Raw genomic sequence first — 13,292 nt, forward strand, 5'->3', positions numbered from 1 at the left:
AAGCTATAAAATAAGAATTACAACCGTTACAGGCCAGCTACGCTTTTAGCGACCGTATTCTACGAACGACAAATCTCAAAAGCGTGTTGCCAACGCAGGGCAATGAAAAGGTGGACATTAATTCGATAGACGTGGAAGTGAACAACCTTACATACTCTCCCTTTTAAAGGGCGACTGGGAATGAAAGGATCCAATCACTAAATCCTGGTGGTGATGAATTATCGCCTACCACTTTTTAGTTCGGGCGGCACTGTACAATCATTAGGTTATTTTAAGTAGAAAATGTGCAATGCCGTCGCCGGAACTGGAACTGTCGAATATGCACAGAGTGTGCTACCGTTGCACCACGAAGGCATGCTGGAAGGAGAGAGAAAATACCTATTACTCTATCCAAAAAAGGAGATAAAAGAGCTCGCTTCTCCGATCTTGCGCATACCATTTTAATTTTCTTGGTTTACAACCATTTAGCAACTTTCTTCGAATTTGTTGCTCGGCATTCTAAATCTACGTAGTACAAACAATTTTAACACTTTTTTGTACATTATTTATGGGAAACCTAAGTGATCCTCAATTGTTGGCTCAGACGAACCTCCATTTGCGATATAAACACACTTGCAGAATAAAGTTGAAGGTTTACACACTTCCAGAATAAGAGTTTAAACTGTAAGTTAAAATTAAATCTATAATTTTTGGCCTAAATATATGTATATATACAATGTAATAATAATAGTTATAATTACATTGCGTTACGTTATAATAGTTACAATTATTACATTGCAGTACGTTATAATTATTAATTTTATGCATTACAAGTTTTAATTATTTTATCCTTCACTGGTTTTTCATGATGACGTTAAAAAAACAACTATTTGTAAATATGTTCCATTTGATCGTGTCGGAGAATTAATTTCCTTCGCCTGTCTCAATATCTGAATCTAAAGTTCGTGATCTGAAACTCAATTCATGTAATCCCGCTGCAATAGGGGAACTCCCACCCGGGAGTCGACGTAGAGAACTCTGCGAAGCTACTGGCTAGGATCTGTACCTAGGCAGTCTCGGCCACAGGGGTATAAAATTTATGAACTTGGTGGTTCTGAAGGCTCTGGGAAAGGTCACTTATTGGCTGGCCCCGGAGTCTGGCACTTCCTAGCGCGGCGTGGTACTAGTAACCCGGGGGTCTCCCCCGGTGTCGCTGGGTAATGTCCCGCTGCGACGGGCTCGCCTAAGCGACTGGTAGGAGCATTAGACGACCGGTGCTGCCTGGGGCTTGCTCCAGGTGGTGCGCTGCTCTCCTGAGGGGTCCCTCAGGACTTCAGGACCAGGAGGTTGAACCACCACGATGTCCCCTAAGGCGGAGTGGACCCGTAGTGAGATTAATTTCTCGGAAGGGGAATGCCTAAAACTTCTTCTTCTTCTGCAATAGGGGAACTGTCATCCAATCAGATTGAAAAAAAATGTCTATAAATACCAGTACTATTTTATTGCGTAAGTCTTTTATCTCTACTCCGCTCTTTGCTGCTTATATGTGGTCATTTGCGCAGCTCTGCTTCGTGTCCATTGCCGAAGAATGTAAGTTTCAAAATTGTGCGGATGCAAATTGCACCTATACTTATAACATCGGAATCAATTTTTGTATCCCTGGATCCAGAGATAAAATTATGTTGAATTTGGTCAATGTCATCCTTGAATCTATGCTGTCCTCAAGTCATCTACACCAAAATAGCACACACACATATATATACAGGATGTTCCACAAATGTTGCGACAAACTTCTAAGCGAGGTAGGGCGCATCATAAGGATTAAGAATTGCATAGCAACCCATGCCCAGAAACCTCTCTGTACGCCGCCCGGGGGAGCTCAACAGGAGAGTGCTAGTAGAAAGGGAGGACTGCCTCATTCGAGCGGTAGGTGCCATATGAAAAGCATGGAACACTATACGAAAGAAGAGTATATGCACTTAGTGGTATGGGATAGCTGATGGTAATGGATGAGCCGCTGCAAGCATCTATCGAGAACGCTTCGACAGATATAAACCACACCGCAGTTTGTTTGCAGGTCTGCATCAAAATTTGTGCGGCTGCGGGCTATTAAGAAGTGAACGAACAAGTGAGGGCAGGCCACAGTTGACTCGTTCGGTCGTTAGGGAAGAAAGTGTGTTGGATACAGTGGAGAGTAATCCAAGGACCAGCATACGTGCCATTACATCTCATTTAAGAATGTCTCGTACTAGAGTCCAGCGTGTCTTGAACGCCGAGTCCTTTCACGCCTTTCGTCTCCAAAGGGTTCAGTCACTGCTTCTCGATGACCATCCTAAACGTTCGCACAGTTGTTTCTGCAATAAAGTGCCCGTGATGTTAATTTCCAAGCTTATATGGTGTTCACGGATGAAGCCATATTTAATAGGGATGACATATTCAATCACAGCAAACAGCAATTGTCGGCTCAAGAAAAACTCCATGATGTACGACATCCTGTGGTACAACAACGCTTCAAAGTTTTGGTCATGGACTGTTTAGTCGGGCTGTACCTTTTACCATCCAGGTTGAATGCCGCGAATTATCTAATCATTCTGGAGCAGGTTCTTTCCGCTTGCTTGACGATGTTCCATCAAATTGGAGGCGCAACATGTGGTTCCAACATGATGGGGCGCCTGCTCATTTTGGACTGGATATTTGTAGCCATTTGAACAGATCATTCCCGCATCGATGGATTGGGCATGGTGGACCGGTTACCTGGCCCTCACGCTCACCAGATTTATCGAGCCTTGATTTTTTTTAATGGGAGTCATCAAATGTGTCGTGTATCATGATCCTGTTGTGTCTGAATAGATCTCGTGGCAAGACTCGCCTGCGCAGCTGCTACAATCAAAGAAACTCCAAGTGTGTTTGGACATGTCCGGCAATCAATGGTCTGACGGTGTCAGGCATGTTTGGTGTCTGATGGGGCAAACTTCAAGCATCTGTTCTAACATTCAAGCTGTCGTACACCATTTGTATTCATGTCCAATAAATGTTTCAAATTAAACACTCTCTTGTTTCCTTTCCAATCTTCTTTCTCTTCAACTACTTATCCCTGACATTTTCGTGCATGGGCTCCTATGCAATTCTTAATAATTATGATATGCTCTACCTGCCACAGAAGTTTGTCGCAACATTTACGGGACATCATGTATATATATATGCGTAATCCAAATGCTGGTTGGCTCACCATCGGTTGAGCGGTATAGTCGCTGAACACTAGTAGTTCGGTCCGAGGTTCGAAGGGCTGGCTGTTTGGGCTGTTTTGTGGTTTTTCCCAGGTGTAACGTATATACGAATCTATTTCCCTTAGAAAGTCCTCCACGAAGCCATTCAATCCCTTGGGGAAATAGGCCTCGAGTCTTTGCATAAACGCAGAAAACAAACCAAACCAAATCAAATGCTGGAATTGGAAATGAATGAGTTAGGATGTACTCTAATTCGTTGGTTAAAACCACCTTTCAAAAAAAAAAAAAAAAAAAAAAACCAGTTTAAATGAGAAAAATACCCATGCAGCCATCCCATTCTGCTGCCAGGTACAAATAGAATAATAAGAAAACTACCTGCGCTACAATATTTAATTTATTTTTAAATTTTTAAAAAGATGAAGAGCATGTAAGACAATGCTATTAAATGGTTTTGTTGCTGTGAGTAAGATTTTTATCAACAACTCCTACAGGAAAGCAATTTTAGTCCCGCTTCTAAAGAAAAGATTTCCTCATTTTGAAAAGGAAAAGTCATTGTACTTTCAATGACAGATTTTCAGTCATTGTATTTTCAATACAAAAATCTGTCATATTATTTCAATGACAGATTTAAAGAGATATAGTCGGGATTATTTTAAAGTAGGGAAATGTAGCAGCTAGACATTATAAAATATTAGCCAGCTGTTTTTCGCATTTTTTTTATTCGAATTGAATGTTTTAAACGGGACGAAACATCAAATTCTACACTCGAAGTCACTACAGAAAATCTATTTTCGGTATACGGTTTCAAATTCTGAGTAGAATAAATGGTTAAAAGTGGCAAAAATAAAATAATTTAAAATATGGCAGACGGAAAACATTCGGATTTAATGCCTCAAATTAAAACAGTAATTATGTTTCTATTCTAATGTTTCAAAGTAGCGGAATGCAGGATAAAAAATTTAAAACACCATTATGAATTTACGTCTACCATTACGAATGCCTGCTATGGATGAAGTTGGGCTAATTTCTATATTGAAAATGAAATTCGACGAAATTGAAAATGAGCATTTGACGAAAACTGAAATGAAATTCGACGAAATTGAAACTTTATTGAAAATGAAACTGAAGGATTTCTGTATCCTTTCACGCTTAGATATTATCAAATAAATATGATAAATGAGGTTAAATTAATTGTGTTTTATATATCAATGAGATGTGATTTTTAAATTTGCATGACCTCCTTGAAGATATACTTAAGGGACAAAAAATACAAAGCTACATTTGCACGAACAAGAAAGAAAACTTTAATATTTCTTTTAAATAGCTCAGTACATAAATTATTAACTTCTAATAAAATTACTAATTAAAAAATTGTGGAAAAAACTGGAAGGTTTCAGATTTTAGCGGTCGCCTAAAAGGGTTTGTTAGGGTTTCCTACTCTCTCACTGAGCTCGCAGTCTACCAATCTGCTATTACACTCACTCCTACTAACCCATTTTTTTTTGTGTTTTTAACTCTATTATTAAGTACAATTTTCTTCGCACTTACATTATATACAATTCAACAGCAAAATTACAAAAATTTTAAAATCAGCATAGCAGTATCCGTTTAAAATTCCCAATGCAGCGTTACGTGTTGGCGTCTGTTTTTTTTTTTTTTTTTTTTTTTCAATCTTTTCTCAGTTTTTCATATCAATGTTCAGTTTTCTAACTGAGGATGGCTACTTTATTTATTAAACATCCCGTTTGTTTACGCTCCATAAAATTCGATTCAGCAAAATCATAAAATATTTAAAAACAGCATATCTTTAGAATTTCCGATAGATAACCTCGCGCGTTGGAGATAAACTTGTTGCATTCCATAGAGTGTTGCCACTGCTTGCTTTAAAATCATTGAGTCTGTTAATAAAAGAATTCGTTAACATTTTGGGCTTATGGCCTTGGATTTTGGCCTTGGCATGGTGCATTATGGGAAAGAAATGACAACCTTTATCAAGATACCATTTTCCGGATTCGAATTAAAAGTCGTATTTTGAAAACAGTGATATATTCCTTTTTTATCTCATATCTCTTTTTACAGTAAATTGCCGTACTAGATCTTTATTAATCACAATCCAGGCAATTACTGAATTTAGATGATGCATAACAATCTTGAATATATCACATCTTAAATACATTTCCTGGTCACATGCGCTCATATTATGGTTTTCACTTTATTAACATGAGAAGATCGATTCATTACCAAAACATAAACAACGGTAATAAATATTCTTCCTCTGAATTTTTTTTGCTAATAAAATGTATAGTTCATGTATAGTGAAAAAATGAGATTTTAATTAAAGCTAAAAAGAAAGACAACAAAACGGAGCTAAATATTTATCATTTGCATATAATAAAATGTCAATGAAAGTTGCATTGGCTTTTCTGCATTTTTTAACATTTCAGCCTTTGTTTTTCTTCCTAAATAAATCGCGTTTTAGCTAAAACAGACTAATTTCAGCCTTTCTTTTCTGAGTCTGCAAGCACTTAAAAAATATCCTGCCTCTTTTATAAATAATGTTCTATCCCAGATATTTCCAAACCTATAGAAGTAAGTTAACTTCTAGCCCCTTCGCGCCGACTGTCACGTATACGTGCCAGCAACGAACGCACTTACCTACCGGCCGACACGCAGGCGTGCCAGAGGATTGTTCCATTCTCTACCGACTGTCACGTATTTGTGCCAGTACTTTGGAACGTTTTTCAAACTATAATTTCTGCCACAAGATGGCACTGTATGTCCATATGGTTTCAGATACATGTAAATTAGACCTTCTACTCGAAATGAGAGAAGCATGACTCACATACACATGTTTTTGATTATATAAACAAACGGGGAAATAAATGTTTCCGAATGGCGTGATTTATGACGTCTCTTTAAATCGCACTTTATTCGCACGTGATAGTTGTTTACTGTAAGTAGAGAAGTTTTATTTGCTCTAAAGCGTTGGGTATTTCGGTTTGCAGTTCACTTCTTAGAAAATAATTAGATCTTGTTAGACGTGAATTCTTTCTTTTTACCGTTGCAATGTCGAAGCGTCGAAAATGTTTAACAGAGCATGAAATAGCAGAAATGATGCAAAATATTTCAGATATTGATTCTGAAATTCTGATATTCTGATATAGATTTTGAAAGATTAACTGAAAGACATTTTCCAAAACTTTGTTCAGAAGAGACTGATAAGAAAATGAGACGACGATGCTTCGTTTGTTCACATTCCCGGAAAAATCCTCCAAAACGGCAAATGAGTTATTACGAGTGCAAGGAATGTAACGTAGGACTGTGTGTTACGTTACATTCCTTGCACAGATCCCTGTTTTCAAATTTTTCATACGAAAAGAGAATTTTAAGTAATATATTTAGTTTTCAGATGTATAATGTTAAAATTCATAAAATGGTGAGTAATTAAAATAAAATGTGTAAAATATGCATTTAAACAAGAAATAAGGTAATTAAAGTATATATATATAAATATTTATAAAGCATAAGCCGTTTAAATACTCTATAGAGCATTATTAAACAATGCGTTGATTCTTCGGAAATTTCATGGATTTAGGCTTAGTAGCAAACAAGCCCCTGGCCCTGGACAGACGCGCGCGTAAGACACTGCCGGCCTCAGCGATAAGCGCGCGTTTTCGCTACCCGGCTCGAAGGGGCTAGAGTCATCAGGATTTTTGAAACAAGAATCAGGAAAAATGCGCAGTGCCCTCGCCGGGGCTCGAACCAGGACCTCTCGAATACGTGCCGAGTGTGATACCATTACACTACCAAGGCATACACAAAGGAGCGAGGAAACACCTTATATACTCCCCCTTTTAAAGGGTGAGTGAGGATTAGGGAACACAGTCGCCAAATAATCCTGGTGGGGGAAAAACACCATCCACTGCCTTTTAGTTCGGGCGCTACTTTAGACGTCATTAGGATTTCTGAAGCAAAAATCGTGAAAATGAAATGTTTGTGCTTCGATCTCTGCTGGTTCCCTTTGTTGTTGAAAATCTATTTATAAAACGCTCAACGTTAGGACCTGGCGGGGTTATATTTTGAATGTGTTGAATTCGAAACGGGCGCCAAGTTGCTCGCCAAGATGTGGATAAGACCTGGCGGGGTTATTTTTTGAATGTGTTGAATTCGAAACGGGCGCCAAGTTGCTCGCCAAGATGTGGATAGTAGTGAAGCTTCTGTGTGGTTCTAGTTCGCTGGAGGAGTTGTAGTTAGCTCTTCAGCTCACTTGAAACGCTAAACTATCGCTATTGAAACTATTGAAACGCTAACGAAAATATCGAATTTAGACCAGTCTAGTCATAAGTAAGTTTTTTTTTTTCAGAGAAATTTTTCCAAATTTTCTTGAAAGTTGTTATATATTATTATTTTTTTTAATAACTTGAAGTTTTCTGATAGGTATTAATATGATAGCGTGTTTTTTTTAATTGTCCAGAAATTGGTTATGCGATTGCCCCTCCCCTCCTTAAGAACGGCCTTTTTTTTTTTTTTTTTTTTTTTTTTTTTTGTTTTTTGGTAGGATAATTTTTTTTTCAGTTTTGTTCGTATAAATGTATCTCCTAAAGCGAAATTTATTTTTCTGGTAACGGTTTCTTTCCATATAATTCCGTGTAAAATTTAAGGCTTATTTTTAATCCAAAGGAGCTTTGTCTCTGAAGGACTATTGTTTTCGTTTCGCGTCGAATCACTTTGAATGTCCGTTTCACTTTTCAAACTGTTGCCACCCAATATTATAGCCCTATGTTATATTTAAAGAAATTGAATAATGAAGAATCTGCATAAATGTATGTATGTTTCTCGCATTGTGATAACACATCGGTACTTAGAGCCATCCAATTTTGAATGACGTAATCCTCCTGCGAATCTGGGCGTCTGAAACCTGAAATTTGGAATTTGTTTTATTATCGACTAGCAGCTACGCGGTCAGCCTTCGTCTGGCTTTTAAATGTACTGGGAAAATGCCTGAAAGGAACACCAAACGTTAAATTAAAAAACTGCGCAGAATTTTACTTTTTACTCTGCTGGAAAAAAAAAAATCCCACAATTAAAAAAAATAAATATTACATATAACAAAATTACAATGAAATAAGCAATATCCCTTAATATACCTGGACCTCTCGAATACCTGGATAGAATACCTGAACCTCTCGAATACCTGGATAGATACCTGGACCTCTCGAATACACACCGAGCGTGCTACCGTTACAGCACGAAGGCATGCAGAAAGGAGGGAGAAAATACTTTACAAACTGACATTTTAAATTTGGTGAAGTTGCCGCTGCATTTAATATGTTTTCACCGAGCTGCTTTGAGTCCTAATGCGTCAGTCACATTTTTCTATCACTTTTCCCTTTTTGAGTTCAGATTTCACTCCAGTTCTTAGAAAACATTCAAAAAAACGTTCAAAAAACTTTTTTTTTTATTCGACAAAAGAATTCATCATCAATTTCCTTTGAAGGTATTTTCTTAAAAGAATAAATAACAAAAGCATAATCTAAATTAAAAGTTGTTAACGTGAAAATTCTCAAGGTTATGCAAACAAAATAACATGAAATATATTTGATACTGATCTCGCTGCGCTTTGTTCAAGAGGAAATATATTAAACCTATTAAACTTTAACATTTGCTCTTAAAGAAGCTTTGTTTCCCTTAAAAATAATCTTTTCTATGCGAAGAGGAAAACTTACGTATTGAAGGAAAAGTCATCTTTTAAACATAATTCATCATTTTAAATATAATGCATAAACATCAATAATGTTTCAGAATTTTATCCTGCATTGTTTCCATGACACATCTATTCAATGAATTAGGATAATAAGTGGTGTAAGACTTGTCATTCACTATTCGACTTCTAATTCTTCCTTAATCTTTATCCTTTATTACAAAGCCTGTCATTAACATCTATACCTGCTATAGTCTAGGTCAGATGGGACCAAAAGTATTTAAAACAGGCCTAACGATGTTGACAATCCTCGAAGGATATAGGAACTTGACTCCGGGGGGGGGAAGGCAAATTCAATTCTGAGCAGCCTGGCCAGGACAGTTAAATATGTGTACTGGAGAAAGTTCTGTACCAGGACAGTGAGGGCAGCAATTAGAACTTCGCTGACCATCAGAGATATTTCCATTTCTTTAAAGAATTTTGTTCTCAGTCTGGCTATGGTTAGATGAAATAATTCGGTTGCAGTTTAGCTCTGGAATTGAATTTTTCTTAACTTGTTGAGATATGAGTCTTCGGCTGCTTATTGCATATGCATTGGCAAGAGTTAAACTGTTGGAATGTGGAATACCATTTCGGACTTCTTTGGCGAGGTAGTCGGCTTATTCATTTCCAGAAATATTTGTGTGCGCTGGATTCTACTGTAGGATGCAGGCTTTTAGGACACCTATTATCGTGTTTATGAGCCCAACAATGTGCTCGGCAAGTTGAGAGTTACCTCTCTGGTTTTCCCCTCCTTGGGGGTTGACTCAGGCGAACGCCTGGGAGGTACTGGCTAGGATCTGTACCTAGACAATCTCAACCACAGGGGTACATAAATTGTCTTCACAGGACTAGAACCCGAGTATTGTACTTAGGTTGGTTCAGGCTTGGACCGTACTGGTACTGTCGTGTCTGTTCCTCCGGCTGTGGTGGAGCTATATAGTAGATTTGATTGACCTTCTCGATGGGGGTTTAGCCCTCATAGTCCCATTGACGGGGACTGACGGAGTAAGGCAAGCCACCGAGACGAACTTATCTGCAGCCATGGAGGTAGGAAGTACCATTTCCTACCTCCATGTCTGCAGCCGAGGGAGTGGTGCCCCGAGGCAAAGATGGCATAGCGTTTTATTTTTCTGAATTTTTGTTTCAACGTTTTCGTCCTTGCTGAGGCTACGTATAAAGCCGGGCAGGGACTGTGGGGTCTGCGCCACCACTGAGGGTCATACATGGCCCGGATATCCTAACTTCGAAAGGTTTATTCCAGGACGAGGGTCCTGGCTGTGGAGAACTACCCCTCTGGATCGTTTGGAGCTCGGATTTAGATTTAGAATCAGAGAAAATTATGTAGAGTAAAAAATATCCAAAGGACATATGATACATGGATACCTAAGACCTAGCATTAAATGGTTAATAATCTACAGTAGCATAATAGCGAAACAAATTGCATACTGGCTATATTTGGAAGTTCAAATTCTTGGAAATGCTGTTATTTCAATGACTTATTCCGAAGACACAAGAAAACTACTGTGAAGATGAAATGTTTAGTTACTTGATCTGCTTCCAAGGTTCACAAGTTCCAACGTGCTTTTTTAGCTTTTAATGCAGTATTCCAGTTTTGATCGATAGTACCACGCAAGGCAATAATCTATGGGTTTTGATAGCCTTAATCTTTTGCCATTAAGTCACATAAGAACTTTGGGGACACACAGCATTTGATGCTGTTATTCCGCATGCGCAAACACCCAAGTTTTATTCAGCATTTGAACCCAAACCCACCAAGAGCCAAGAAGGATCGAAACCTTACGGCTTCTTCTCTTCTTGTGTCAATTTCTCACTGTGATGTACATGGCTAATTAATTAGATTTTCAAAAAACCACTTGAAATCCGTGGGAGTCTAGGGCTCATGTGGACCCAGCTGTGACTACTCGAGATATTCACAGGCAGCTACTAAACAAGGTAATTAAAATGCCAAGCATAGATAGAAGACGTCAGCGTGATTAAGATGGCATTAATCCCATCAGTGTGATTAAGCTTGTCGTTATTAGTTTCTGGATTATCTTTTGCTATCGCAGCAGCCTCTGCTAAAAACCTCAACGACTAAATGGTAAAGAATAATAAGCGAAATTGCCAATTTCAAGGTTAATCGTATCTTTTGATATCGTAAGAGCTTCTGCTAATCACCTAAACGACTAAATGGTAAAGAATAATAAGCGAAATTGCCAATTTCCAAGGTTAATCGTATCTTTTGATATCGTAGCAGCCTCTGCTAATCACCTCAACAACTAAATGGTAAAGAATAATAAGCGAAATTGCCAATTTCCAAGGTTAATCGTATCTTTTGATATCGTAACAGTCTCTGCTAATCACCTCAATGTTTAAATGGTAAAGAATGATAAGCGAAATTGCCAATTTCCAAGGTTAATCGTATCTTTTGATATCGTAGCAGCCTCTGCTAATCACCTCAACAACTAAATGGTAAAGAATAATAAGCGAAATTGCCAATTTCCAAGGTTAATCGTATCTTTTGATATCGTAACAGCCTCTGCTAATCACCTCAATGACTAAATGGTAAAGAATAATAAGCGAAATTGCCAATTTCCAAGGTTAATCGCATCTTTTGATATCGTAGCAGCCTCTGTTAATCATCTCAACGACTAAATGGTAAAGAATAATAAGCGAAATTGCCAATTTCAAGGTTAATCGTATCTTTTGATATCGTAGCAGCCTCTGCTAATCACCTCAACGACTAAATGGTAAAGAAAAATAAGCGAAATTGCCAATTTCAAGGTTAATCGTATCTTTTGATATCGTAGCAGCCTCCGCTAATCGCCTCAGCGACTAAATGGTAAAGAATAATAAGCGAAATTGCCAATTTCCCAAGGTTAATTCTAATATTTAGAATTTGTTTTCGCTGGTGAACTTTAGCTTCCTAAATTTCCATGTACATGATCTGAATTACATTGGAACAGCGGGCTAAAAGAATTAATTTATTTGTAAACGAAAATAAAACTAAATATTTATCTTGCTTAAAGTCTGACTTACAACTTAGTGACTTAGAAATTGGCAATTATAAATTTGAAAAAGTTAACAGTTTTACTTATTTGGGAACGGGGATAAATAACAAAAATGTGTTAGCCCCAGAAATATATAAAAGAATCATTGCTGCAAATAGATGTTTTTATGCCCTGAAGAGTTAGTTATTTAAAATACAGCTTTCTTAAATTAAGAACTAAACTGCTTCTTTACAAAAACCTAATAAGGTCTATCTTGACTTACGAATCAGAGACTTGGCCATTGACTTTGCGTGATATGGAAGCTTTGCGAATTTTTAAGCGAAAGCTCTTACGTTGCATTCTTGGTGGGGTCCAAGGGAATGGATCATGGAGAAGAAGATCTAATTTACAACCTTGTAAAACTTAAAACAACCTGATATTGTAAAATTCGTAAAATTACAGAGACTTAAATGGGATGGCCATCTGGCTAGAATGAATAAAGATCGTTGCTACAAGAAAATCTTCGTGGCAAAGCACATGGAAAAAAGGCCTCGAGGCAGACTCCCGCTAGGATTGTGTCGAAAAAGATCTTAATATTTTAAAGGTTAAAAGCTGGAAAACAATTGCCAGAAGTAGAGATGCTTGGAGAAGACTTCTGGAAAAGGCCAAGGCCCACCCAGGGCCGCCAAACCTTTGAAGAAGAAGAAGATCTGAATTTAACACGTGGAAATACAACTTTATGATTTGGATAATCTAGTTTCAAAGCTGGGATGGAATGGAAATGAAGGGAATGAACATTTTTATTTTCTAAAACTAAGAAGGAGAGGTTTCTACGCTAAGTATTTCTTTGACACGAAAACTACCGAATTTTCTTTACATTACAAAGTATTCTCGATTATCCGGACTCGGGTTATCCGGTTTGCTGATTATCCATGCTTGGTGGTGCCCACGCATGCACACTCAACGCTGTGCACTAGAGTGTGTAAAAGCAAACACGCGCAAGTTCCAGCATGCTCTAAAAAACCGCTGAATTGCGTCTTTAGTTTTAGTTTCAATGATTATTTCGTACATTATGTTCTGTATGTCCGTAGTCGAAGGCGTTAAATTGGATGCCACATACGAAGTAGCAAAAGCATGGTCGGCAATAAGACAAGTAACACTTGGTTCGATCATGGAAGAAGATTATTTTAAAATCGGAGGAAATAAATAGTTATTGTAAGAAATCGAAGCAATAACTGTGGTTGTATGACAAAAAGTTGAAAATGTAAAATTCTTGGAAAATGTGGATCTAGAAAACATCGAGGAATGTTCATAATGTTCATTGGCGGTTCGACACAGCTGGGCTTTCAGTTC

The 13,292-nt window shown here is 37.7% G+C and overlaps 1 protein-coding gene across 2 annotated transcripts in view; it reads right to left on the reverse strand.

The window, feature by feature from the left end:
- The window catches only part of LOC118185852 (aldehyde dehydrogenase, dimeric NADP-preferring-like), a 125,075-nt gene that overhangs the window by 80,508 nt on the left and 31,275 nt on the right, over window positions 1-13,292 (reverse strand). The gene's annotated exons all lie outside the window — the stretch shown is intronic.

Source organism: Stegodyphus dumicola, chromosome 7 (assembly GCF_044657685.1).
Source record: "Stegodyphus dumicola isolate Sdum_Otavi_A_Nest chromosome 7, ASM4465768v1".
Classification (NCBI taxonomy): Eukaryota; Metazoa; Arthropoda; class Arachnida; order Araneae; family Eresidae; genus Stegodyphus; species Stegodyphus dumicola.